This window comes from Gossypium arboreum, chromosome 6 (assembly GCF_025698485.1).
Source record: "Gossypium arboreum isolate Shixiya-1 chromosome 6, ASM2569848v2, whole genome shotgun sequence".
NCBI lineage: Eukaryota > Viridiplantae > Streptophyta > Magnoliopsida > Malvales > Malvaceae > Gossypium > Gossypium arboreum.
In genome coordinates, this window is record NC_069075.1 from 59,557,540 (window position 1) to 59,582,331 (window position 24,792).

Genomic DNA, 24,792 nt, shown 5'->3' on the forward strand with positions numbered 1-24,792 from the left:
ATTATGGAACTGATCCTTGATGAATCTATTTTATATGGACGAAACGAAACGACCATATGAGCAGTATACTGGGAGATATTAAAGTTCTCGTGAGACAGGGCCAGAACGATTTCTGGGACCCCTGTCGTGACTTTGAAAATTTACCATAAATTATCCAGAAAGAATTAGGAGTCATGCCTTATATGTACAGATTCCATTTTGAGTCTAGTTTCATTAGAAACAAACGGCACCAGTATTAAAGCCCTGTACAGAAAGATATTCAAGTTGTAACGCGCGGAGGTCAGAGCAGTCGATCCCTGTAACATGGGTGACTTTAACTAATAAACTGTACCAATTGGCCCAACCAAAATTCTAAAAATAAATCCATGGATGGATATATGAGTCTAAATTCAGGGAAAATTTACGAAACCAGTTTCCGAGTTTTGGAACTCGAGATATGATTTTTAAGGCGACGGTGACGCAGTTTTCCAGCCTGTCCAGAAATGCCAAATTGGTCGGTACTTTAAGAGGATTTGTCTCGTTAACCCCTCGTGTCCGACACCGGCGTCGGTCACGAGTTAGGGGTGTTACAATTTTATTGGTATCAGAGCTATGGTTTAGTCGGTTCTAGGACTACCATAGCGCGTGTGAGTCTAGCTATACATGCCAAATTGATAGTGCTTAATAATGTGATGACTTCTGACGGTTGAAATTTTTGTTTTGATTAGCGATGGAACCCGGGGTAGAGAGACCCTTGGCGGATGACGTTGAAAGTGTAGCGGCTGCTCCTGCGCAAGGGACACCGCCTGTTGAGCCTCAGTCATCCGCGAATAATCAAAATGAAGGGGCGAAACAAGCCTTCTTCACTATGATGAATGAGTGGGTCGCGCAATATGCCCGAACCAACCCGGCTGTCCAACCATTCCCGAATTTAAATACTCCACCCCAAGACTCCGCAATGCCTCCATTTATTGATCCTGTGAGGCTGAGTAAACCACCGTGGACTTGATTAGGAAGCGTGGGGAGGAGTTCAAGGCCATAGTTCTTGATGATGCCGAAAAGGCCGAAGTTACGCTCGATAACACCATTAGAGTGTTAGATGAATCGTCATGCACACCCGACGAATGTCTTAAGTGTGCTATATCCTTGTTATGAGACTCGACTTACTATTGGTGGAGGACTTTAATTTCCATAGTCCCAAATGAACGAGTTACTTGGGATTTCTTCCAATCCAATTTGAAAGAAATACATTAGTCAACGGTTCATCGATCGAAGCGTAAGGAATTCTTGGAACTCAAGCAAGGCGGATGATCAGATCTGAATACGAACATGAGTTCGTAAGACTTAGTCGGTATGCTCGGGAGTGTGTGGCTGATGAGGTTGCGATGTGCAAAAGATTTGAAGAAGGATGGAATGAAGAGTTAAAGTTACTAGTGGGAATTTTGGAGATAAAGGAGTTCGTGACACTAGTCGAACGAGCACGCAAGGCGGAAGAACTTGGGAAGGAGAAGAAGAAGGCTGAATTTGAAGCAAGAGATTACCGTAAAAGATCGACGAGTAAAGCTCCGTTCTCGGCTATAAAGAGGTTCGGGAGGACACCAAGAAGTCGAGGACGATCGGGAATTTCCATTAGAACCCGACCATCGACGGACTCGAGCTACTTGAGAGCTAGTGTGGGCAATAATCGTCAAGAGAGACTGAATGCCCCAATGTGGAAGACGACACCTAGGTGAATGTTGGGGTAAGTGCATTAATAGGGCTGTTATGGATGCGGTTCAAGGACCACTTCATTAGGGATTGCACGGAGCTAGATGAGAAGAATAAGATGCAAGGTGCGAGATCTAGTGGGGCGACAGACTAGAGGTAGACCCCCAGGGTTTCAGGAGGTAGGGGCGGTAATCGAGGGGAGCCACCGACACTACTGTTCGATCCGAGACCCGAGCTCTGCTAGAGCATATGCCATCCGCGCACGAGAGGAGGCATCCTCCCCGACGTTATCTTGGTACTTTTACTCTCTTTGATACTAGTGTGATTGCATTGATTGACCCGGCTCTACTCATTCATATGTATGTGAAACTTTAGCATCCAAGAAGACTCTACTGTTGAGTCTCATCGAGTTCGTAATTCGAGTGTCAAACCCTTTGGGTCAATACGTACTCGTTGATAAAGTGTGCAAGAGATGCCCCCTAATAATTCGAGAATCCTGTTTTCCGGCCGATCTGATGCTTTTACCATTTAATGAATTCGATGTTATTCTTGGTATGGATTGGCTGACCGTACATGATGCAGTGGTGGACTGCAAAAGGAAAACCATTGATTTGAGGAGTACAAATAATGAGGTAGTCCGAGTCGAGTCTACTGATTTAAAAGGAGCGCCAGCGATGATATCTTCTATGACCGCTCGGAGGTACGTGAAAAAGGGGTGTGAAACATACCTTGCGTATGTGTTTGGAAGTAAAGAGACGGAAAGGAAACTCGAATCGGTACCAGTGGTTTGTGAGTATTCAGATGTTTTTCCTGAGGAGTTACCGGGATTGCCACCGGTTCGAGAAGTGGAATTCGGCATCGAAGTTGTACCGGGTACTACGCCGATTTCAATAGCCCCGTATCGTATGGCATTAACGGAATTAAAGGAATTGAAGGTTCAATTGCAAGAACTGACGGATAGAGGTTTCGCTCGACCGAGTTTTTCTCCATGGGGCACTTTGTATTGTTTGTGAAGAAGAAGGACGGAACCATGAGGTTGTGCATCGACTATCGTCAACTCAATAAAGTGACGATAAAGAATAAATATCCATTGCCACGAATTGACGATTTGTTTGATCAATTAAAGGAGCCTCGGTGTTTTCAAAGATAGATTTGAGGTCGGGTACTATCGGTTGAGGGTCCGAGAATCGGACATACCAAAACCGCTTTTAGAACGAGGTATGGTCACTACGAATTCTTGGTGATGCCGTTTGGGCTCACTAATGCCCTACGGTGTTTATGGATTTAATGAATAGAATTTTCAGGCCATACTTGGATCGGTTCGTAGTTGTATTTATCGATGACATTCGGTCTATTCGAGAGATGAAACCGAGCATCTTGAACACCGAGGCTAGTGTTGCAAATCTTACGAGATAAGCGATTATACGCAAAGTTCATAAATGTGAATTTTGGTTGAAAGAGGTTAGCTTTTTGGGGCACGTGGTGTCCGTGACGGTGTCGGTGGACCCGAACAAAATTCGCCATAGTCGATTGGAAACCACCAAGGAATGTTACCGAAGTTAGGAGCTTTTGGGGCTTGCGGTTATTACCGACGATTTGTAAAGGTTTCTCGACAATAGCCACGCCAATGACAAAGCTACTCCAAAAGGATGTTAAGTTTGAATGGACGGAGAAATGTCGAAAAGTTTCGATCAACTGAAAGCTTATTTGGTGAAGCCCCAATTCTAGTGCAACCCGAATCGGGCAAAGAGTTTGTCATTTATAGTGACGCATCCCTACTTGGGTTGGGTTGCGTATTGATGCAAGAAGGCGAGTTGTGGCCTATGCGTCGAGGCAACTAAAGCCACATGAGAAAAATTATCCGACCCATGATCTCGAATTGGTCGCCATCGATTCGCCTTAAAGATATGGCGACATTACTTATTTGGTGAGAAGTGCCATGTGTATTCGGATCACAAAAGTCTCAAATATTTGATGACCCAAAGAGACTTGAACTGCGACAAAGGCGATGGCTCGAGTTGTTAAAGGATTATGAGCTCGTCATTGATTATCACCGGGAAGAGCTAATGTGGTTGCGGATGCCTTAAGCGAAATCACTATTTGCTTTATGAGCGATGAATGTACACTTGTCTATTCTACCCGACAATGTGTTAGTAGCGAATTGAAGGCCAAACCATTGTTGGCTCATCAAATTCGGGAAGCTCGAAAGTTGATGAGGAGTTGCTTGCAAACGGGTGAGTGTGTTCGAACAAGGAATCGAGTTTCAAATTGATGATGACGATTGTTTGAGGTTCGAAGTCGTCTGTGTGTTCCAAAGAATTGAACTTATTTCGATAATTCTAAATGAAGCCCATTGTAGTCGAATGTCAATCCACCGGGTAGTACTAAAATGTACAATGACCAAACGCCAATTTTGGTGGCCCGGTATGAAACGAGACATTTCGAATTTGTTTCAAGGTGTCGATATGTCAACAAGTGAAAGCGGAACATCAAGTGCCATCGGGATTACTTCACCGATCATGATACCCGAATGGAAATGGGATCGAGTCACAATGGACTTTGTATCCGGACCGCCATTGTCGATGAGTAAGAAGGATGCGATTTGGGTCGTTGTCGATAGACTAACTAAGTCGGCTCACTTTATCCCCGCACGCACGGATTTTCAATGGACAAATTAGCGGAATTGTACGTTTCTCGGGTTGTGAGATTACACGGGTGCCTATTTCTATCGTGTCGGATAGAGACCCAAGATTTACGTCGCGATTTTGGAAGAAATTGCAAGATGCTTTGGGTACCAAGCTGCATTTAGCACCGCTTTTCATCCCCAAACCGATGGTCAATCCGAACGGATAATTCAAATACTCGAGGATATGTTGAGATGTTGCATCCTTGAGTTTAGTGGTTCATGGGAGCGGTATTTACCTTTGATTGAATTCGCCTACAACAATAGCTTTCAATCAAGCATTAAGATGGCGCCTTACGAGGCTTTATACGATCGTAAATGCCGTACCCCATTATTCTGGACTGAACTTAGTGAAGGTAAATTCTTGAGGTTGATTTGGTTAAGGATGCCGAGCAAAAGTTCGAGTAATTCGTGAAAGTTTGAAAGTCGCCGGATCGCCAAAAGTCGTATGCGGATTTGAAAAGAAAAGATATTGAATATCGGGTTGGAGACAAGGTCTTTCTCAAAGTTTCACCTTGGAAGAAGGTGCTTAGATTTGGTCGTAAGGGCAAATTGAGTCCGAGGTTTATCGGGCCATATGAAGTATCCGAACGAGTTGGGCGATCGCATATCGATTAATTTTGCCCCGAGCTCGAAAGGATTCTAACGTTTTCATGTCTCGATGCTTGACGATATAGGTCGATCCATCGCACGTAATTGCTCCATCCGAGATTGAGATTCAGTCTAATTTGAGCTATGAAGAGGAACCGGTTCGCATTATGATGCGTGAAGTAAAAGAGTTACGCAATAAGAAAATCCCGTTAGTGAAGGTGTTATGGCATAAACACGAATTGAAGAAGCCACTTGGGAACTTGAGGACTCTATGAAAGAGCGATACCCGAGCCTATTTACGGTAAGATTTTCGGGACGAAAATTTCTTAAGTGGGGAGAGTTGTGACATCCCAAAATTGACCCTAGTCGGGATGTGGTTTCGGGACCATTAAAACCGAGGCATAAAAATAATTTATAATTTATTTTGATGCCTATAATATGTGTTAATTCATGTGTGACATTTTGATGTTTCGATTTAGAGTTATAAATGTGAATTTCACTAGAAAGGGCCTAGTAGTAAACATTGAAAGTATGATGGGGAAATGTGGGATGACTAGTTGATAATGCATGCAAAAATAAGGGATTTGCATGTCAAATTTCCCCTTAACATGAAGTGGCCGCCATGACAAGGAATCATGGGCTAAACATGTCATGAAACATGTTTTGTTGGTGCACTAGGGAGAAACAATAAACAAATGAGTATGGGTAATAAAGAAAGAAAAAAAAATGTGTGTGTGTGAGTGAAACCCCCCTTGCCGTGCATTGTGGAAGAGAAAAGAAAAATTTTGTTCATCCATTTTCTCTTCTTTGGCCGAAAATACTAAGGAAAAAGGGAGGATTTTTGCTTCATGCTTGGTTTAGAAGAGAACTAGAAGGAGATTTGGCTATACTTGCATCAAGATTAAGGTATGTTTGAGGTTGTGTCATGAGATTCATGCTTGTTTTGGTTGCTAACTTGATGTGCATGTTAGCCATGGTTCAAATCCTTGTTATGCCATGGAAATGGTATTTGGCCAAGGTGGATTTTGTGTTAATGCCATTGCATGTTAAATATGAAGCTTGTTAATGGTGTATGTGATGGGGATTGATGGCTCTTGGACTTTCTTTTTAGTATTTTGAGTGAGACATTAAGTTCTTTGCTTAATCATGACCAAAATGATGGTGTTGTGATGTATTCGGTCATGGTATATCCACAAGTATGATTCATGCATGTTGCATGGTAGGTAAGATTTGAGCTTTGAATATGTGTTTGCACATGATGAATTGGTATGACATATATACTATTTCAAGGTATATATTTGCTTGGGATGATGTTTTCGGTTATGTAGTACATGAGAGATGTGTATTGAGCTACAATATGTAATCGTTAGTTAGTAAAATGCATGCTGTTTTGTGTGGTATTAAGTGCATAATCGGCCTCAACATGGGCATGCATATTCGCCACATGAGGGAAATTGGTGTGCATGCATTCGGTTAGAGGCAAGCATATTGATGCCTATTCTTGGCCTAGAAAATCGCTAAGAGGAATACTAACTAAGGTGTTGAGTTCGATTCATGATTTTGTACATATGCGACTTTGATGCCTAATGAGTAGATATTTATATATTGGCTAGGCATCTTGAATTCCTCTTCCGATGCTCAAATGATAAAACCAATTTATTTGTTAAATTTAGCTCAAGAAGCTAGAGGTGGAGAATCAAGCAAAGGCAAAGGAAAGATAATCGAGTAGTCGATTGGAAATCGTTTCATCCAATATAAGGTAAGTCATAAAGCATATATTTGGCATTGATTTAAATGATCATAATATATATATGCAATTGTGTTTAATGAATTGATGTGTAAGTGGAAATGTATGTGTATGGAATGATGCCATTGTTGAATGTATAAAGGTAGTAAAATGCATAACGTATTGGTCTTGGCACTAAGTGTGCGGGTATAAATGGACACGGTGACAAGATTGGCACTAAGTGTGCGGATTTAAAATTTGTACAGCACTAAGTGTGCGAATTTGATTATATAGCACTATGTGTGCGAGCTGATTATATAGCACTAAGTGTGCGGACTTATTATATGCTTTTGCATCACTATTGGCACTGAGTGTGCGATATCATCGAGTTGATCACGGACAGCGGATCGGGTAAGTACCTCGAGCTCATGATGAATAGAAAATACGTCCATGCTTGGGGTTGAATTGGTAAGCCTTAAATCTATGTGATGATTGAAATTGTATGGTTGTGCTGGAAAATGAGTTAATGTGTAAAAAAAATGCTTCGATTATCTTGTTGTGTAGAATATGAAATGTGGATGTATGAATTGGTACGAGATTGGACCGAAAGGTTCGAGGTATTATGGTATGGATTCGATATGGACGAGTACCTAGTTTCATTTGTTGTACATGTAGTAGTAATTTTATCGATGGATTGACGAATGCTTATGACTTCTTGAGTTGTAAACTCACTCGGTGTTTTCTTGTCACCCATTTTAGGTCACTGGGGCTCGTCTTGTTGTGTGCTCGGAACCGTCGTTGAAGTCATCACACCGGCTGAAATCTTGTGGTATTACTTTTTTTGTTGTTGAAGAACATTTGGCATGTATAGGCTATTATATTTTGTCGATTTGTGGGATTGTAAACTTTAAGCCATGTGAAAATGGCCTATGTGGTCGTCGAGTGGGATGCTAGAACCTATAGCCACGAGTCTTAGAAACTCAAATTTTGTTAAGGTGGCCATAATTTGTGTCATGTATGATGGATGATTAAGGCCAAGGAAAAAATTCATGAAATTGGCATAGTCTACTGCAGTAACTGTTGCGGACAGCAGCAGTGAGATGAGATTGAAAAATCACTAAAAATAGTATAAGTAGAATTAAATAGTGAGTAAATTATGGAACTGATCCTTGATGAATCTATTTTTATATGGACGAAACGAAACGACCATATGAGCAGTATACTGGGAGATATTAAAGTTCTCGTGAGACAGGGCCAGAACGATTTCTGGGACCCCTGTCGTGACTTTGAAAATTTACCATAAATTATCCAGAAAGAATTAGGAGTCATGCCTTATATGTACAGATTCCATTTTGAGTCTAGTTTCATTAGAAACAAACGGCACCAGTATTAAAGCCCTGTACAGAAAGATATTCAAGTTGTAACGCGCGGAGGTCAGAGCAGTCGATCCCTGTAACATGGGTGACTTTAACTAATAAACTGTACCAATTGGCCCAACCAAAAATTCTAAAAATAAATCCATGGATGGATATATGAGTCTAAATTCAGGGAAAATTTACAAAACCAGTTTCCGAGTTTTGGAACTCGAGATATGATTTTTAAGGCGACGGTGACGCAGTTTTCCAGCCTGTCCAGAAATGCCAAATTGGTCGGTACTTTAAGAGGATTTGTCTCGTTAACCCCTCGTGTCCGACACCGGCGTCGGTCACGAGTTAGGGGTGTTACAGAACAACTAGATTTAGATCTAGTCCATATTCTGGCAAAGGTAAGAACTTTAGTGCCTAAGGTGTTAATGGCCGATTATTGGTAAGGGGATTTGTATATAAGTTGTTATGGATTCATAGTTTAACGTGTTAGTAACTGCTTGTAGGCAAATCATGTGTGGAACTCGTCAACGTTTCATCGAAAAATAGGTGTGTAAACAACACCCACTAGTAGACTAGATTGGTAAAAGTCGAAAAGCTGAAATGCTGAAAAGCCGACATTTTGAGAACTTACGAGCGTGCGAGCGCTCGTGGGATTGATTGTATTGATAATTTTGGTATCTTCAATGGTAAGATTGCAAAGTGCGCAATTTCGTGCACCTCGGTGAATTTGGGCTTCGATGGGCCAAAATTAGGTAATGGGCAACGAGCCCATTTCTGTAAAAACGTCCGGTAAGTATTCTGAAGACACATTAATAACTGTAATGAGCATGAAACCCTAAAAAGACTGATAAAATTACTGAAATACCTCTGTAAGGTAGAATTACCGTAATACCCTTAAAGGGGTAAGTTTACGATTACGCCCCTCGAGGGTAAATAACTGTTCTTACACTATAATCTGACTGTCTTTCTGAAGCATACCTTGTTAATTATATATATTTTGCATACATGTCATTCTGCATGGGGTTGGGTTTTGTTATGGAGGAAGAACCCGTTCTGGTGGCTATGCCACATTTTTTGATATAAGCAGCTTTGCTGCGAATTATAGTTAGTACCGCAACTGGTGCTAACACTATAAGTGTAGGGATGGTGTGGCTGATTTACTCCCCACAGAAGTGTAGGGATGGACGGAGGCAAGTGCATGGTTGGATGGGGTTATCATGCATTAATCATATGAGACTATTTTGTTATGGGCCAACTGTATTGAAATGGGCCCAACTGTGTTAATATAGGCAAGACCTAATATATCTCGACTTTTAATAGGGCTACGGCCCAGATTACGGCCCAAATTAATATTGATATGGGCTAAGGCCCAGTTAACTCTGATTTCTAAATAGGGCTTAGGCCCAGTAAAGCTTGAACAGATTTGGTTGGGATACTTTACACACTGAGTTTTCCAAACTCACCCCTTCCTTTTTACCCTTGCAGGTGAGCCTTAAATTGGGGACTTGGAGCTGGTAGGATTCAGGGTGGCCACGTTGACAGCGCAGATGGTTTTTAATTAAATTAGTAGTTCTTTAAGTTATTTTTTAGTTATATTTTGGGTTGTAACAAGGCCGCTTTAATTATTTTTAACTGTTTTTAGTATGTTTTGTTAGCTTAGATATGATATTGTTTTAATTGTTTGAAATTGAATAGCTCTAGGGCGCGTTTTAAAAGGGTTACTTGATTTCAAAATATCGCGATAACAAAGCAAAACTTCCGCAACGAAAACGTTTTCAAAATTAATAACCTTTTCAAATGGTTTTAAACGAATTTGTTTTTCATGAACAATCATTCAGTTAAAGTGTGGCAATGGTTATGTGCATGTCTAGGATTGGATCCGTGGAGAGCTAGGTACTTAAGTAGTCTAATTGACTCACCTCCTCTTTTCTGGCATCCTACCTGGTGCACAGCTTCTATTCACTTTAATCTATAACGAAGATATTCTTTAAACACTAAGAAAGACTTTAGATAAAACATGACTTTTCTAGTAACGCTTCAATATGAAACGCCGGATTCGGTCATAACGTCTGGGCCGGGTTTGGGGTGTTACAGAATTAATACGCGTAATGCTATGTTGTTGTTGAATATGTATTTGCTTGAGAGTCAAAAGTTTAAAGGCTTTACAATCTTTTCCCCCTTACCAGAATAGAGTTATATGATGAGATTTTCGAGAGATATGCTGCATAAACTTGCAAAAGTGAAACTAAAGAGTACAATAATGGAATAGTATGGGATTAGTGAAGACAAAATTATTTAGAGGAATAATGTCGGACTTGCAAAGATGTCTGAGTATGATGGATTCAATTAAATAAAAATTATGGCTATCTTTCTCTTTTGAGTATTCTATGTTTTACTTTATTCTGGGGAATACGTATGGTTATCCTTTTCGAGTGGGAATTCTATCGTATGAGGATGCTAGTGACTGTGATATTAAATGAAAAGCTCTATTGGTCCAGTTAGTTATGATCGACATTTCTCCATCTCTTCAATTTCTATTATGATAAATTGGAATGAATTTGATAGTAAAAATCTATGTGAGACCATTCCGATATTTCTGTTGATTATGATTTTATATATATATGGAAATATATTCTCCCTGTTATGATGGAATTCCAGAGCGTATGGATGGTAGTTTCCTTCTGGTTTTCTCTAAGGGATTTTCTCGATTTTTTCCTCATTATTTTCTTTGGAGTTATATTCTCAGATTTCTAGTATGGTATTATATCTGAAATTCTTTATCTTGGTTTTCTATCGCTCTTATTTTGAGAATGTCCAAACCTGGCTTATCCTTAAGCGTATTCTTTGACTTGCAGTAATGGTATCTATTACGGTTATGCTTGTAGTTCAACTATGGAAGTGTAGGGATTCTAATATTTCAATTTCTCTAATCTTCATGCAAAGGATTATTATCAGCAAAGGGAAATTAAGTTACGTGCATCTAGGTTTATTCCCTAGCCCAGGAATAATGTCGCACATTCATTAGTAAGTAAATTTGTAGCTGGAAATGAAGGAATTGTATTCTTGAAAATATGATATGGAAATATATTAGTTGGAAGTTTCTTATTCAAGTGATGTGGTTATAAGTATAGTTGTCCTGATTAATAAAGGGACTACATCTATGAAGTTGAAATCATTTCATTCATGTTAGTAAAGTTTCTAAACATTTGATGACCAAAGTATAGAAATGTGGCTATAAGTGGTAAATTAAACTAGTACAACATGATTCGACTTTCAATTTTGAATTTCAGAGAGGATGTGATTTTTGGTTTCTGTTATTATTATTTCCGAGTAAGATATGAGTATCGAGAAACTTTGGGTTATGCAAAGAATTGAGTACAGAGTTCACAGTAGTATCTTATCTATTTTTCCAAAGGATGTTGAATTATCTACCGAGTAAAGCCAAGTATTGAATGTATTCGAGATTATTACTGTCAGTGGTGACAGTGGAAAGAAAATGAAAAAGTGTTATTATGAATTTCGTATCAGGATATCTCTCATCCCCAAGAAAACGAAGGGATGCAAGTTGAATTGTGATATATTGATGATGAAGGTCCGCATGGTTATGATATGTACAAATCGACATATGTAACTGAATCGTATTTTTTGAGTTTATAGTTCCTAGAATGTCAGCCTCCAGTGTTTCGAATTAAGTCGAGGTTTATACCGCAACTATAGAAAGGCTACAAGAAATCCTGATTATGAGACTGAGTTGATTTGTAATCTTGAGAAAATAGTGGTAGTAACTTGTGAAAGTTGAAAGCAACTTCTTTTGCTAAGATTTTCGGGGACGAAAATCCCTAAGGGGGAGAATTGTAATAGCTCGATTTTGGGCCTAATCGGAATAGTGGTTTCAGAGCCACTATTCTGAGGCCGAAGAAAATTATTTTGATATTATTTTATGTGATATAACATGTTTATAAAGGTGCATGAAATATTTGGTATATTAATTGTAGCAATTTCTAGTCCAATTTCGAAAAAGACTAAATCGCGTAAAAGGTAAAAGTTATATTTTAGTACACAAATGTGTCTAATAGCTAAAGTATTAAAATTGGGGGCTTTTAAAGTGAAATTAGACCCCTAAATATGGCTTGGACGGCCATGGGACAAGAAATTTCAAAAGGTCAATGTATTTGGTAAGGTGATGTCATATTAAGTGATAAAATGGTACCCTAAGGACTTAGCTTCAACTTTTTCATTTTCTTCCTTCTTCTTTGACCGAAAATACCAAAAAAGAAAAGGGTTTTGATGCTTTTAACTTTCAGCAAAGAAAATCCCTTGAAAGTAAGTGATTTTAATGCTTTTTCTTGAAGATTTTTACATTTTTGTAACCCCTAAAGCATGAGCTTTCATAAGAGGGGACTATTTTGCAAAATGATTAAGAGTCTAGGGTTTTTCCATGAAAGGATATGTGTTGTTTGCTGAGTTTTTATGGAAGAAAATGAGTCTTGGTAGTGTTATAAACACTTTTTGTGAAGGAAGATTGCATGAAAACTCCTAAAAAGGGGATATTTTGCAAAGTAGTATAATAAGTGTAAGTGTATGAAATAGTTGATATTGTGAGTTGCTATCGTTATAAAAATGGTTCATCTAGTCTTCAAGAGTAAAGAAATTGAATAAAAATCATTTTTTGAGCCTAGGGGTAATTTGGTCATTTTGGAAAAATATAGGGGCAAAATTGTAAAAATTGCCCAAGTGTGTCAATGGACTAATATGTATGTGATTAATGTGTATGTGATTAATACAAATATGATGAGACAAAGCCTTGATAAGTGATGAAAAATCCCATTTGAACCTTAGGAATAAAATAGAATACGAGTGACATGTCACTAGGAATTATGAGTCTAGATGACTAGCTCGAGAGTGAGCATTTAAATGTTATGAGATATAAGGTAGCTTTAGCTACAGTTGAGGCACTTATGTGCCAAGGTTTTCCCGAGTATCCGATTAGTATTCCAAGTGTTCAACGGGTAATCCGAGGAAATAGTTAATGATGGTCCCAATGAGGTAAGTTATAGGTGAGTATGCACTTGAGTTATGTTACGAGTTGTGCAAGTATGTACACTAAGCCTATGAGAATGCCTTGGTATATGATTGTAACGCCCCATACCCGAAACCGTTGCCGGAGTCGAACACGAGGTGCTAACGAACTTAATTCATTTAAAAATTTTCCAGACAAGTTGGCTAACTGCATCATAGTCACTTAAAAATTTGTATCTTGAGTTCTGAAACTCGAAATCCAATTCCGAAAATTTCTCCTGAAACTAGACTCATATATCTATCTACTAAATTTTTTCCAAAATTTTTGGTTGGTCCAATTAGTACAGTTTATTAGTTAAAGTCTCCCCTGTTTCAGGGTTCGACTACTCTGACCTCTATGTATTACGAACCAGATATCTCCCAGTACAGAGATTCAATGACTATTCCGTTTGTCCCTAATAAAAGTAGACTCAATAAGGAATCTTTACATATAAATTATGACTTCTAATTATCTTTGTAGAATTTATGGTGAATTTATAAATTCGGAACAGGGGATCCAGAAATCGTTCTGGCCCTATTTCACAAGATTTTAAATATATCATACAATATAGCTCATATACTTGTTTTACTTCTTCCATGTGAAAATAGACTCATCAAGCTTCGATTCCATAATTTATCCATTATTTAATTCCATTTCTACTATTTTTAGTGATTTTTCAATGTCACATCACTACTGCTGTCTGCCTCTATTATTAGAGTAAATTTTTCCTATTAGAGTAATTTAACATGCATATCACCAAGTATGATCATGACTAGCCATACCAAAGGCTAATCATTACCAAGCATTTCCTTACTACTCAATAACCATATCACGAGTGTAACACCGGAAATGATTAGCCACGACAAACGGCATAATAATCAAATAGACTTTAACTGTTACTTATAACTAAGTATCATAAGACCAAATCCAACTTAACATTTATGCCATTTTCGCATGGCTAAAAGTATACATACCAAAGTTCAAACAAAACATAATAGCCTATACATGCCGAAATGTTCTCTTAGGCCAACTAAGAAGAAGATACCAAAAAGTTGCAAGCTGGTGTGATGACTTCGACGGTGGTCCCGAGCACACAAAAAATGGATCAAAGGAACCTAAATAAGTGATAAATAAACACACCAAATGAGTATATAACTCAGTAAGTCATAAGCATTACATACCGTATAATTATAAGAGATCATAATAGAAAGCAAATAATGCAAAATCAGTTACTCCAACTATACCGAACTATGCTATCATTTCTTAGAATTTCGATTCAATCTCATGCCAAGTCCTACAATCAAATCAAACACCAAAACAACCCAATTGATTTAGACACGATCCCTCAAAGCATGGAATTATGATGCACTAGATAAATTTGTACCTACTCAGTACATGCCTCAAGTTTGATACTTTAGTTACTAGTTCTACCACTTCGTTCTTTCACGCACATTTTATATTATCAATCGAATTTGCACACATAGTGCTCGTCACACTCGCACACATAGTGCCATAGCACACCGCACACTCAGTGCATTGGATTTTCTCTCATACTTCAACACCCAAATCGGCACACATAGTGCTACTTAATTCCGCACACATAGTGTCATATGTTAACTCATTTTGATAAGACAATTTACTTAATTCAAATAGCACATATGGTCATATTAATAAATAGGAAAATTATTCCAAGAGAACACCTAACGAAAGGAATCCTTTTATGATTCACTAATATTATTTATATACAAGCTAATCAACCTTACAGGAGTGCTTAAGGACTTACCTTATATTGGATGAAATGATTCCCAATCGACTACTCGATTATCTTTGCTTTGCCTTTGTTTGATTCTCCCCCATTGATTTCTTGATCTAGAATAAATACATTTAGTATTTTAATTATCTTGCTGGATACTTATGTGTATAATTTAATGGTTTTCACTCCATTTCACAACTATCCTTGTTCAAAATATTAAAACCTTAACCAATATTCGATTAATGCTTCAAGGCCGAATGTATTATCACTATTAAGATAACCTAGTCTCAAGTATTTTTAATTCTAATATACAACATCATGAATCAACTCAACCTTATAAGCCAATATTACTCCTTCAATCGATTATAGAGAGATAAAATATTATCACAAACATATACACCTATATGGCGAATATACCAAATTAAATTTAACCTTACTTATGTAATTACCTATAAGTTATTATACATCAAATTTCATACATTTAACCTTTTAATGCCTATTAACCATTCTTTTGATCTTAACCTAAAATGACAACTCCCATACTCAACATTTCAACCGAATTATCCCTATCACCCGAACTAAAATTCACACCTTAACTTCATACATTTTTATTATGACTTTCATAATTCATTCGGCCCCATCAAAGGACCTGTGACACCCCTAATTTGACCCTAGTCGGAAAGTGGTTTCGGGACCACAAAAACCGAGTACCAAAAATAATTGATTGTTATATTCTATGCTTATTATTTATGAATAAGTATGTGTGAAAATTTCATGCTTTAAATTTTGTCATATGGATGTGAAATAAATAAAAAGGGGCTTATGTGAGAAATCTTGAAAATGTCATAGGTTAATTGGAAGTGGCTAAAAATTGCATGGTTTGAAGCATGAGGGACTTGCATGTCAAACATTCCTTTTTCTTGGTAGTGGACGGCAAGGATGGGCATGAATGACACATTTTGGCATTTTGTGCTTTGTATGTTAGTAAATAATGTTAATAATATATTTGTTTATATTAAAGAAAATGGTTTCATAAAATAGAATAATAAAAGTTAATGAAATAAATGAATAAAACATGTTTGAGGTGAAAATAACAAGGCCATTTTCTTCTTCTTGCCGTGAGTTGAGAAAGAAAATAGAAACCTTTGAGCTTAGGGCATTCGGCAAAAGAAGGCTTCAAATAAGGTAAGGTTCATGTTATTTTCTTTGAAAAGTTGTGAATTTTGGTTGGTTTTGAAGCTTGCAACAAGACCCATGTGAAAATTTTTGTGTTCATGAAGCATGTAGCAATCGGTCATGAGCTTAATGGGGTATATTTTGTATGTTTGATGATTTTGGGAGGATAATTGATTCTAGTTGAGTATGAACAAACTAAATGTGCTTCATGGCTCAAATGAGCTTGGAAAGTTGGCCAATGTTGTTTAAGTTCATGAATTAGGGCATAATTTCATTCGGCCATGGAAATTGAGCATGGAAAAAAAAAAATCTGGTGTGGGATATATGAAGCTGAAAATTTAGTTTGAAGTGTGGTAATTGTGTTAAATATGAACATTAAACCTTAAAGCATGATTTAGTTTAACCAAGGGAGAACTTGTATATTTGTAGGAGGGCATGTTTGAACGTGTATTGATAATTGATTTTGAAGGTTCGGCTTTATGCCTTGATAGTTGGTTTTGAAGTATATGATGTCTTGGTATAAATATATGTGCATTCGGTTACTTTCATAACATGCATTTAAAGTGTCCTTTGGATGCAATTGCTTATGCACTTGAGGGGATATGAGTTAATTTTCTTTATGGCAAATTTGGATAAGAAGCTAACTAATAATATGCTAAGGTAGTCATGTGGATAATCGGCTTTGTGAATATTATTAAAGGTGTAATTAGTTATATGCATAGGTCATCGGAAAAATTGACCACATAACTAGTATATGTATATAAGGCGACATGGTGATACCTAGGTAAATGTATTTGGGATGGTTTTTATGAAATACCGAATGTGTGCAGATGTATCGAGGTGTTGCCTTATGTATGAGTTTCATTGAGAAGATTTACCTTGTTGTTTTTAATGATATAACAAGGTGATTAAAATAGTTTAAATTTTGTTAATTAAGCTCAAGAGCATAGAGGGGCAATTTTGGATAAAGAGAAAGTAAACGAATAGCCGTGGATATCTAGTCGTCGACCACTTCCGAGGTAAGTTTTAAGTGATTAAACGTTGAGTAAATTCAATCATAATAGGACATGATGAGTTGATTTAATAAGATATGATGTGGCCATGATATGTTCTAAGCTCAAATGGTAAGTTCTTAAGTGTTTGAGCTTGGGAATTTAAGTGTAAATTGAAATAGTCTGCTTAGGCCAGCAGCAGTAACGTGATTTTAGAAAATCACCATAAATTTATGGACTTGAATTATAGGCTGAATGAAACATTAAGTTAAAGCTTAATGAGTCTAGTTTCTTATAAAAGAAACTGTGTAAGCAAAGGAATTTCCGATAATGAGATATTTAAAGTTGTGTGAGACAGTGCAGAATGACACTGTAATCCTCTGTTCTGTTTTTAGAAAATCATTATAAATTGTACAAAAATTTTTAAAAGACAAAATTTATATTCTAGATGTCTTAGTGAGTCTAGTTTCAAATGAAATAAACTAGAACATATTTTGAATTTTGTACAATGAGAAATTTGATTCGTAGTGAAGAGTGGTCAGCATAGTCAAACGGTGAAATAGGGGAAACTTTAAGAAAAATCTGGCATTGATTGGCCAAACCAAAAATTCTGAAAATTTGTTGGATAAAATATGTATGAGTCTATTTTCAGGGAAAATTAACGGCACTTCATTTGGAGTTTTGTAGCTCCATTTACAAATAATTTAATGACTGTTGCTCAGGAAAAAACAGCTTGTGCTGAATTTGTGATTATGTTGTAAACCTTAATAAAACTATTTGAGTTGCTTATAAGCTATCGATTAAATATTGGTAATCAAAGTACCAAATCCGTATTAAAGTGAAGCTATAAGCCGTAAATGACTAGTATACCTAGTCAATTTTGTTATGATGAAATTGATGTACAAGATATGTATATGTGATAAGGCCGAATGGCCAATGTGATGAATGTGAAAGTGTATATATGTGATAAGGCCGAGAGGCCAACGTGATGAATGTGAAAGTGTGTATATGTGATAAGGCCTAATGGCCGATGTGATGAATGTGAAAGTGTATATATGTGATAAGGCCGAGTGGCCAATGTGATGAATGTGAAAGTGTATATATGTGATAAGGCCGAATGGCCAATGTGATGAATGTGAAAGTGTATATATGTGATAAGTAGGTGTGCCAACGTGATGAATGTGAAAGTGTGTATATGTGATAAGGCCTAATGGCCGATGTGGTGAATGTGAAAGTGTATATATGTGATAAGGCCGAATGGCCAATGTGATGAATGTGAAAGTGTATATATGTGATAAGGCCGAGGGGCAACGTGATGAATGTGAAAGTGTATATATGTGATAAGGCCGAATGGCCAATGTGATGAATGTGAAAGTGTATATATGAGATAAGACCTAATGGCCGATGTGATGGATGTGAAGGTGTATATATGTGATAAGGCCGAATGGCCAATGTGATGGATGTGAAAGTGTATAAATGTGATAAGTCCCGAAGGGCATTTGTGTCAAGATTATATGCGGTTAAAACCCGCAGCTTTATCTTGAGAATATTATCTGATTAATGTCCGTGAGGCTTCGTTGCTCGTACTATATCCGAGCTTTAAAGACCCGACGGCTAAATGCTAGGATTCAAGTAAGACTTTGATATTGAGTATCTGCAATGAGTTACCATCAAATAAGTATTATGTATTTAAGATGTTCAGGTACGTATTACTTACTCATCGGTGGAGTGATTTCGAGGTGAATTATCAGTATCAAAGAGGTAGGTAAATGTGATTAATATTATAACTCCAAATAGGAGAATGATCTAATTGGTAATGGTATGCTTGTATAATGAAGTATGTGATGAAATATTCTTATGTATTAGTGCATATTCTGCCCAAAAGCCTTATGATTTGAGTATGGGTTGGGTTCAGCTAGATGTGCCAGTACAAGGTAAGGATTATGTTTTGTAAGCTTACGTATATGTGATAAGGAATATGTTTGGTTCTTTATGTGCCTACGGTAATTTAGTACTTGTCATGTTGAAATACTTAAAAATATGGATGTGATTATGAACAAGTGGAAAGGATTATTGAAAGTTGAAAATTGATGAAGAATGTGCTTTGGAAATATTTGACCATCTAGGTCATTATTATTCAAAAGTATATATGTGACAGCCAAGTGATGCGTTTATTGATATTATAGTTCGAGATGAAGCTCTAGATTAACTTCATCGAACAGTTGAAATGAATGACCAATAATAGTGAATGAGAACACTTTGTTTTGCTTAAAACTTACTAAGCTTACAAAAGCTTACTCTGTTCGATCATGTTTTGGTTTATAGGTTGTGGATTCTGACTACCAGTTCGGGGATCATCAGCACTTCGTCACACTATCTACCATTACGGCAACTATGTAATTAGACTTAGCTTATGGCATGTATAGGATAGACAATATGGTAGAATGATATTTTGACTATTGTATATAAGCCATATGAAAATGGCATCTTTTGAATGTTTACTTATAGAAGTTTACATTTTATCCCTAGCTGTGTTTAGTGTTTATCCAAATGAATGATCTAAAAAAAAAAAAGTTTTACCGTTCTGTCATGAGTTACAAGTCCGGTAATGCCCCTTACTTATTCCGGCGACGGTTACGGGATAGGGGTGTTACAGGACCATTTAACATACAAGGAAAATAATCATAGAGAAAGAAATTAACATTCTAATTAGACTCAATATAACCGAATGTACCAAGTGCTACTAACCTACTTATTCAAAAATCTTCATTCCATACTATCATCCCCCTTTTATCCCATACAACATGAAAATAACCTCCAATGCTAACACTTAGATTGACGGCATGATGCCCAAACCACCATAAAAGCTCCAACTTTCTTGACATTACCAAGAGTGCATCCAATTATTAACTTAACCTATCATAAAACTAAATCAACAATTCAAAACTTACCTCTTTCTAGCTAAAGAAGAATGCCAATTGCTTTTGGTAAGTTCCCTTATTTCTTCATCTTTGTTTGGCTTTTAGAGAAGGAGAAGATGAGCACCGCTTTCTCTCTTTTTTTTTAATTCCTTTTATTAGAATTCTTTATATCATTTGTTAACTAAAAAAATTATATTAAGTTAGAATTGGTGGAGCATCATCATGTCTTGGCCGGCCACTATATATATTATGGGTAAATTGACATGCAAAACCAATCTTTTTAATACATGCACTAATAGACCATTATAAAATTAACCTATCACATTTCTAAAGTGTTTTATATAAGTCCATTTTAATAAATTCACTTAAAAATCACCAAATTAATCCATGAAACTTTCACACATGCATTTACTCACATCATGAACACAGAATATAACTTTTAATTATTTATAAAACTCAGTTTTTGTGGTCCCGAAACCACTTTCTGACTAGGGTCTAATTAGGACTGTCACAACTCTCCCCCACATAAGGAATTTTCATCCCCGAAAATCTTACCAGTGAACAAATTAGGATATCGATCCTTCATAAAGTCCTCAAGTTCCCAAGTAGCTTCTTCGACCCCGTGTTTATGCCACAGTACCTTCACTAATGGGATTTTCTTATTTTGCAATTCTTTTACTTCACGGGCCAAAATACGAATTGGTTCTTCTTCATAACTCAAATCAGATTGAATCTCCACCTCAGATAAATTAATTATATGCGATGGATCAGATCTATAACGTCGAAGCATCGAGACATGCAAAAGGTTGTGAATCTTTTCAAGTTTCGGGGGTAAAATCAATCGGTATGCAACTGGCCCAATTCGTTCAGATATTTCATACGGCCCGATGAACCTCGGACTCAATTTGCCCTTACGGCCAAATCTCAGCACCTTTTTCCAAGGTGAGACTTTAAGAAACACTTTGTCTCCAACCTGATATTCAATGTCTTTTCTTTTTAAATCTGCATACGACTTCTGACGATCCGAAGCGGCTTTCAAACTTTCACGAATCACTTGAACTTTCTGCTCAGCATCCCTAATCAAATCAACCCCGAAAATTTTGCTTTCACTAAGTTCGGTCCAAAACAATGGTGTACGGCATTTACGACCGTACAAAGCCTCGTAAGGTGCCATCTTAATACTTGATTGAAAACTATTGTTGTGCGAACTCAATCAAAGGTAAATACCATTCCATGAACCACTAAACTCAAGGATACAACATCTCAACATATCCTCGAGTACGAATTACCCGTTCGGATTGACCATCGGTGCTGGGATGAAAAGCGGTGCTAAATGCAACTGGTACCCAATGCTTCTTGCAATTTCAACCAAAATCGCGATGTGAATCTCGGATCTCTATCTGACACAATAGAAATAGGTACTCCATGTAACATTACAATCTGAGAAACATACATATCAGCTAGCTTGTCAAGGGAATAATCCTTACATACAGGAATAAAATGAGCCAATTTTGTTAGTCTATCAACAACAACCCAGATTGCATCTTTCTTGCTTGACGACAATGGCAACCCAGATACAAAATCCATCGTGACTCGATCCCATTTCCATTCGGGTATCATGATCGGCTGAAGTAACCCTGAAGGCACTTGATGTTCCGCTTTCACTTGTTGACATATCAAACACTTCGAAACAAAGTCAGAAATGTCTCGTTTCATACCAGGCCACCAAAACTGACGTTTTAGATCGTTGTACATCTTTTTACTACCCGGGTGGATTGACATGCGGCTACTATAAGCCTCACTTAAAATCAAAGAAATAAGTTCAGAATTTCTTGGAACACACAGTCGACTTTTGAACCTCAAATAATCGTCATCATCAATTTTAAACTCTGATTCCACATTTGAAACACATTCAACTCGTTTAGCAACCAATTCACTGTCAACTTTTTGGGATTCACGTATTTGATGAATCAATAATGGTTTGGCCTTTAATTCTGCTACCAACACATTATCGGATGAAACGGACAGGCGTACATTCATTGCTCGCAAAGCAAACAGTGATTTACGACTTAAGGCATCGACAACCACGTTAGCCTTTCCCGGATGATAGTTGATGACAAGCTCATAATCTTTCAACAACTCGAGCCAACGTCTTTGCCGCAGATTCAAATCTCTTTGAGTCATCAAGTATTTGAGGCTTTTATGATCCGAATATATATGACACCTCTCTCCAAACAAGTAGTGTCGCCAAATTTTCAAAGCGACAACAATGGCAGCTAATTCAAGATCATGGGTTGGATAGTTTTTCTCATGTGGTTTCAATTGTCTCGACGCGTAAGCTACTACTCGACCTTCTTGCATCAATACGCAACCCAGCCCAAGCAAAGATGCATCACTGTAAATGACAAACTCTTTACCGGATTCAGGCTGCACAAGCACTGGAGCTTCAGTCAAATAAGTTTTCAACTGATCGAAACTTTTCTGACATTTTTCTAACCATTCAAACCTAACATCTTTCTGAAGTAGTCTCGTTATTGGTGTGGCTATCATCGAGAAACCCTTTACAAACCGTCTGTAGTAACCAGCAAGCCCCAAAAAGCTTCGGACTTCAGTAACATTTCTCGGGGGTTTCCACTCAAGTATGGCTGAAATTTTGCTCGGATTGACTCGAATTCCCAATGCAGATGCTACATGTCCTAAAAAGCTAACTTCTCTCAACCAGAACTCACATTTACTGAACTTAGCATACAACTGCTTATCTCGTAAAATCTGTAACACTAATCTCAGGTGTTCAACGTGTTCAGTTTCATCATGTGAATAAATCAAGATGTCATCTATAAACACAACTTCAAACCGGTCCAAATACTACCTGAAGATTCGGTTCATCAAATCCATAAATACTGCAGGGGCATTAGTGAGCCCAAACGACATCACTAAAAACTCGTAGTGACCGTATCTCGTCCTGAAAGCAGTTTTAGGTATATCTGAGTCTTGAACTCGCAACTGATAACAACCCGATCTCAAATCTATCTTTGAAAACACTGAGGCTCCCTTCAATTGATCAAACAAATCATCAATACGCGGTAACGTATATTTATTCTTTATTGTCACTCTATTCAACTGACGATAGTTGATGCACAATCTCATGGTTCCATCCTTCTTTTTCACAAACAATACTGGTGCACCCCATGGTGAAAAACTCAGTCGAGCGAATCCTCTATCTGTCAACTCTTGCAACTGAGCTTTCAATTCCTTTAATTCGGTTGGTGCCATACGGTACGGCGCTATCGAAATAGGTGTAGTCCCAGGTACAAGTTCGATGCCAAATTCTACTTCTCGAACGGGTGGTAATCCCAGTAACTCCTCAGGAAAAACATCTGGATACTCACGAACCACTGGTACCGTTTCAAGTTTCTTTTCCGACTCTTTGCGATCAAGTACATACGCAAGATATGCTTCACTCCCCTTTTTCATATATCTCTGAGCGATCATCGAGGATATTATTTCTGGCACTCCGTTCAAGTCAGTAGACTCAACTTGGACTATCTCATTATTTGCACACCTCAAATCAATGGTCTTTCTTTTGCAGTTCACCACTGCATCATGCACGGTCAACCAATCCATACCGAGAATAACATCAAATTCATCAAACGGTAAAAGCATCAAATCAGCCGAAAAACAGGAATCTCGGATCATCAGAGGACATTTCTTACACACTTTGTCAACAAGTACATATCGACCCAAGGGGTTTGACACTCGAATTACGAACTCAGTAGACTCAACAGGTAGAGTCTTACTGGATGCTAAAGTCTCACATACATATGAATGAGTAGAGCCAGGGTCAATCAATGCAATCACATTAGTATCAAAGAGAGTGAAAGTACCAGTGATAACATCAGGGGAGGATGCCTCCTCTCGTGCGCGGATGGCATATGCTCTAGCGGGAGCTCAAGTCTCAGATCGAACAGTCGTATCAGAAGTCCCTCTCTGGCCACCACCCCTACCTCCTGAAATTCTCGGCGGTCTACCTCTAATCGTTGTTCCACTAGGTCTTGCACCTTGCATCTTATTTTTCTCATCAAGTTCCGTGCAATCTCTAATGAAGTGATCCTTCGAACCGCATCTGTAACAGGCCCTGTTAGTAGACTTACCCCAACATTCACCTACGTGTCGTCTTCCATATTGTGGACATTCAGGTTTTTCTTGACGATTGTTACCCACACTAGCAACCGAAGTAGCTCGAGAGTTCGTTGATGGTCGCTCTCTAATAGAAATTCCTACAGTCGTCTTCGATTTATTAGTATCTTGCCTGAACTTCTTTATAGCCGAGAATGAAGTTTTACCCGCCAATCTTTTCCGGAAGTCTCTAGTTTCAAATTCAGCCTTCTTTTTCTCCTTTCCAAGTCCTTCTGCCTTGCAAGCTCGTTCAACTAGTGTTACAAATTCTTTTATCTCCAAAATACCCACTAGTAGCTTTAAATCTTCATTCAATCCTTCTTCAAATCTTTTACACATAACAATTTCATCAGCTACACACTCCCGAGCATATCGACTGAGTCTTACAAACTCACGTTCGTATTCAGATACTGTCATACGGCCTTGCTTAAGTTCCAAAAACTCTTTACGTTTTTGATCGATAAACCGTTGACTAATATACTTTTTTCGAAATTTCGTCTGGAAGAAATCTCAAGTAACTCGTTCCTTCGGGACTATAGTAATCAAGGTTCTCCACCAATAGTAGGCTGAGTCTCATAACAAAGATATGGCACACTTTAAACACTCATCAGGTGTGCAAGACAGCTCATCAAAAACCCGGATGGTGTTATCAAGCCAAAACT